Below are 6,000 nucleotides of genomic sequence, written 5' to 3'. Positions count from 1 at the left end.
TTGGGAAAAAAAGAGAGTCTGCTTTCTGCTGTAAACTTCACATTTGTGGAAAACAACACCACATACCTATACATGCATGCACACCCTGAAATTTCAGCCAAAACCTGAAAAAACTTTATTCGGAAATGCTCCTGGGAGTTGTACTTCATCTGCTTCAAGTGCCCGTTCTCTTCTATGGGCCAGGTCATCCTGACAGATCCTATCTCCCATGATGCTCGGCAGTGGCTCAGGTAACATTATGGTGCATTGTGGTACATGTAGTCTGGCCAGGGACCCCATCCCTAGAGGAGAATGGGAACATGAGGACCCAAACAACTCCTCAGAGAGACCATGATGGCATTTCCAAAATAAAGCTTTTGGGTTAGTCTTTCCACCAAAAATAGAACAAAACAAAAAAAACTTGCACAATTTTCTATGGAAAAGGCCCTCGTTTTCCAACCAGTTCTGTTAGAGAAACATTTAGACATTTTTAAAAACATTAATAGGGAAAAAACAAAGGCGAACTGAAATGCTTTTGAAATAATTGCATCCTGAATGCTATTTAAATTGCTAAGAGCCAGCACGTGATCCTGACTAGAATCTCACACAAGTTCTTACTCCCATGAGAGCTGCTCACATTGCAAGGGAAAGCGCAGGAAAGGAACAGCTTCTGTGAATCTCCTCCTTACCCAGCCGCAGGGATGGGTGGGGAGTGGGTGGAGCCTTGGCTTTTTCGCACCCCTCCAAGATGCCAGCCCGTGTGTCAGCATTCAGAAGGAAGCACTCTGCAGGAGGTATAGAGCTGGCACAGGTTACTGGCCCACCAGAGCAAGGTGAGAACCAGGGACCAGACTGCGACTTGTACCGTCACAGGGCAAAATTTTCAGAAGTGCCTAAGTAACTTAGGAGCCTAAGTCCCATTTCCAAAAAAGACTTAGGCACCTACTGCTCAATGAAAAAGTCAGTGTGAATTAGACTTCTAAGTCAATTCTGAATGTGGGACTCAGGAACCTGAGCCATATAGGTGCTCTAGCCCGAAGTCTGGTTCCTGGACTGCTCGGGGACAGTGCAACTGCACTTTACTCAGGGCTTATGGCAAAGCCACAGTTTACCCAAAATCATTAAGACCCAGATCCTGTGACTGCTGAAGCCAACGGTAACACTCCAACTGAATGAGAGCAGTTAGGCCAATGCTGAGTACATCTGAAAAATCCCACCCGTAACTCATAAGATTAGGCTGTGTCGCAGACATATACATTAGCACTAAACTGCCAGTATCCCTTTAAGAGTGAGTTTGGAACAAGGGGACCGTAAGGGGAGAAGAATGGTGGCAGCTGAGTCTAATTAAACTGCTTCCTCCCCCACTTGGATTACTTGGACCGTTGTCCTTGAGGTGGGAGAGGAGTGTTTTCCCCAGTAAAGATTGAAGATTTCATCTCAGGGCACTTTTTCCCCAAAAAATTATTCCACGCACCTCTGCAGTGATGGACGCAGCTGCCTGAGACACGGCTAGGGTTCAAAGGCAGATCAGGACTCTATATAGGGTAACCAGAAGTCCCGATTTTATAGGGATAGTCCCAATATTTGGGGCTTTTTCTTACATAGGCTCCTATGATCCCGTCCCAATTTTTCACACTTGCTCTCTGGTCACCCTAACTCTATATGGCATAGCATTCCCAGGGTTTGAAAATTTCAGCCTTGCTAAATGCACAGGCAAGACGTGGTCAGAATGACAATCCCTTTGCTGAGACCTGTGTTTTGAATGCAGACAGGAGCACTTGGGAGAAAAAACATGAGATGCTGAAACCATTTTAGTCTAACCCATCGGAGCAATAAGGGAGTAGAGTAGAAGTGTCAGGGAATTCAAGCTTTGATTAAAGGGTGTCTCAACTTCTGGGTTAACTGAACCTGGATTGCCCCTCCATGCTCCTTTGAGGGCACCCACTTTAGGTTTCAGACTCCCAGCTGTTGTCTCTCCCCCTCCTGACTGGGGTATAAAAGCTGTACAGCCCCGTCTTCTACTGTGATACCCCCAGGAAGCATACCTGCCTAAAAGGTCAGCACTGTGCTTTGTTTTCTCTCTGAAGTCTATGAACAGTGTATTGCCAGCAGTAACAAGGTACCACAGCTCTTTCTAAGCAAGCATGTTTATTCTTAAGGCAAAAGCATTACAGGAAAAAAACAAACAAACAAACAAACAGATTTAAACACACACAAAAAAGATACCAGGAGTCGTCTTACGGGGTTTTAGTAGGCCAAAGTCTTTCCAACCGTTCTAAAAAGATTGGGCTCCCAACCCCTTGGACAGAAGGTCCTGGATGTCATTGGATCACAAAAAATGCCCTGATTCAGTTTAAACCCAGCGTTTTTATACCAAAAGCCTTTTCTTTTGTCTGTTGGAAAACCCAGTTTGAACTAGTATATACAAGCCTCCCCAGGGGACGGTACTTCTCTGGAAGTCTTTACAACCTAAGTGATTCACTTTCACACACACACACAGTTTTTGGTTGAGGGGCTGTGGTAAACTTTCCCCTGTGGTGCATACAATTCCTGTCTCATGGTGATATATAAATAGTTCATATACTGAATACAACATAGTCCCCAAAGACATTGCATCAGGTTGCAATATCTGCCACAGAGCCCTGTTCTGTAAAGCTCTCCACTGAGAGATCAATCTGTTCCTCATTGCCCAGTGATATCTTAAAATGATTACAACAGAAATGGAGACACACATCTCCTCTGAGCATATCACAGTACATAACAAATGCATAAACCAAGGGCTTCCCATCATAGAATAGACCAATAGTCCAGTTAATCTAGGACCCTGCCTCTGCCAACCGCCAGTACTGGATTATTCATAAAGGGTTTTAACTAAAAACTCTTACATAGCTAATTGTGCATTATTATATTTTTCTTTAGAGTTGGGAAGGGGATTCTTTGTGACCCTGCCTGGTGATCACCATAGTGCCCCGAAGCATCAAAGTTGTTAACACATAGAAAGTTATCCGAGCTGGTGTCACTACATTCAGCTATTATTATTCATAGATAGAAATTTGGAATTGTTTTCTTTTAAATCTTGGTAAGCTGCTTGCCTCAGGGTGCAGAAGCTCCACAAGTTAACACAGCGTTTGTGTAAAGCAGCATTTATTTCCAAACAAGCCTCATGTTTTCTAAGGTGTCAGCAGAAGAACATGAGCCTCCTTTCAGCTGCTCACGGGCAGTTTAGGAGCCGATATCCTGCTCTCCCTGCATGGACAGAACTTCTGCTGCTAGCAATGGGTGCTCCACACAGGCCGGCAGAGAAAAACAGGAGAGGGGAGATCCATTCCGTGGATCTGAGTGCTGGGGAGTTGGTTCTGGGCTCCAATGTTAAAACAAAAAGAAAATCTCACTACCCATGAATTGACTTTCTGCCCATTGGCTGGAGTCTGCAGGACTAAGATGTGCCCTTCTCCACATTTTGCAGAGAAAGACAGCTTCCGCATGGAATCATTAAATTTTATACCAAAATAGCTGCTTAGGCTTAGTAGGAGAAAAGAGGGGCTAGCAGCAAGAGAGGCAGGATGGGCCAGTGGTCAGGGTGCTAGCATGGGGCTCAGGCGATCGGAGTTCAAGTCTCTACTCAGCTAGAGATTTCCCATGTGACCTTGAGCAAGTCACTTAGTCTAGCTGCACCTGAGCCGCTCAGCTGTGAAGCAAGACTGCCCTACTCCGCACAGGGGCCTGAGGATGAATATATTAGAGTGTGAGCTGCTTTGACACTGTGATAAGGGGGGGACACATAAGTACCATAGAAACAGTCCTAGTCAATTTCTTCTCTAGCTAACAAGAACTTGATTCTAATGAAAGACAGTAACTAGGGAAATGGGGGAGCTTATTTAAAATATAGTTATTAAAGCTGGTCGGAAAATGCCAATTTCTCTCACTTTTTAAAAAATTATTTTTCAAAACTCCTGACCAAAAATGGTTGTTTCTCAAACATTAAAAATGTTGTGTTGTGACCACACCCACCTTATGCCCCAGGCATGTATATGTTTAACCGACTGACACAGTTGCCTTTGCTAGGAGGCAGTATGGTCTAGTGGATAGAGCTCTGGACTGGGACTCAGGGGACCTGAAGCACTGCCAGGTGACATGGGGCAAATCATTTTCCCTATCTGTACCTCAGTTTCCCCTCTGTAAAATGGGATTAATGATACTTAACTCCTTTGTAAAACGCTTTGAGATCTACTGATGAAAAGCCCTAAATAGGAGATATTATCTTTCTTGATCACTTTAGTGTAGCTTTCCACTCTCCTTTAAACTGGCGGTGGGGGGTGTCAGAAAAATGACTACACCAAAATAACATATATGTTCCCTTTGAGTCTTTGAGCCATATTTTCTTACTTTACTTCTGTTAGCACTGCAGAGCCACCTTTCATACAAACAGGGAGACGGAGTCTACTAGATCTCACGCATTATATCTAACTTCTGTCTGCAAATACTTTCTCACTCACGCGGATAGAAAAAACACAGCTCAGTGGTCAGATCCCAGATTGAGTTTGTAGTGCTGGGTCTTAGAAAGCAGAACAATTTTAATAAAGAAGCCACAAAAGCAAGACTAAACACACACACACACACACACAGACAGACATTTTTCAGTCACTTCCATAACTCCAACTTAATTCTAGACACTTTTACTTGCATCAAAACTCTACTTCACAGACATTTTTTTAAACCTCACTTTGAAAATGTTAATCTCCCTGAGGGAAAGAGGAGAAGAGTTCCAAACCTGTAGAGTGAAACAAACCCTGAGAGTTTCAAATACCCTGCTTTGGCCTATCATCAGAGCCAGAAGCTACCAGTACATACATCAGCGACTGCTACACAGTGATTTTTAAAACCCAGATAAACTTTTTCTTTAAAATAACATGGCTCAAGAGATTGGGACTGGGATAGGGAGCTTTACAGCTCTGTGTTGTCAGTTCAACTCCGTCGTCCCCTGGTTGTGACAGTAGGTTTGTTGCTAGGAGTTGTTCAATAAAATACACACAGACCATTAGTGATTTCAGCCCAGGTGTCTACAGCACAAACAACACTTTCATAACTGATACTCCTAAGCACCCTCCTTTGCAAGTCTCAGCAGAGAATCCAGGCATCGTATAGGCAGAGGATGATGTAAGGAAGGAAGGTTGGACTTCTAACGTAAGCTCCTTAGGGCAGGTACCATTGTTTTGTTCTGTGTTTGTACAGCACCTAGCCCAATGGGGCCACGACTGTGTCTCCTACGCGCTATGGTAATACAAACAAACAACAACCACCTTGTAGTTTGGAGCACAAGAGCTTTTTTTCCATCTCTGCCACAGACTGTGTGAGCTTAAGCAAGTCCCTGCCTCAGTTACCCCCTTTGACACTTTTCTTCCCTACTAATAAAGTTATGAGAGTTCATTCATTAACATTTGTAAGTGCTTCGAGATGGATGATGCTATAAAAACACAAAGGTGTATTTAGAACCCTGAAATCAAGGTTGAAATACAATGGTGGAGTAAAAGTGGGATGCTTACACTGCTCCAGCTAATGATTTAAGCAGTCTGTGAAAAAAACAGAGGATGTCAGATTCTCCGGCTGCCATTCCAGCACCCTTCAAGAAGACTAAAGCTGAAAAATAATTATCAGCCTGTAGAAGAGTAGACTCACCACTGGCTTGCCCCCGGTGTCTGGGCATCGTGTCATCTCATGCCACCTGCTGGCAGCTGCTCCAGCTCTGCAGTGGTCTGCCTCTTCCTATGCGTCAGCCCTCTGGTCAGGTCACTGAAGTATTAGCATTCCCGGGGTAACAGAAAATGTAACAAAACATAGACCCACAGTCTCAAGCCGAGTCTTTGGTATGACTCCTGACTCATTAGTCCTTCCAGCCCTAGTGTCTGGGGTCTTTGCTGTGGACTGGAAGGAGAACCCAGCCAGCCTCTTCTCTGGATTTCAGACCAGGGACCCTGTATTAAGCAGGCAAGGTCTGGCTACTCAGTCCCCCTGCTTCCTTCC

Source organism: Lepidochelys kempii, chromosome 5, assembly GCF_965140285.1.
Source record: "Lepidochelys kempii isolate rLepKem1 chromosome 5, rLepKem1.hap1, whole genome shotgun sequence".
Taxonomy (NCBI): domain Eukaryota; kingdom Metazoa; phylum Chordata; order Testudines; family Cheloniidae; genus Lepidochelys; species Lepidochelys kempii.
Note: the sequence above shows the minus strand (reverse complement) of the source record.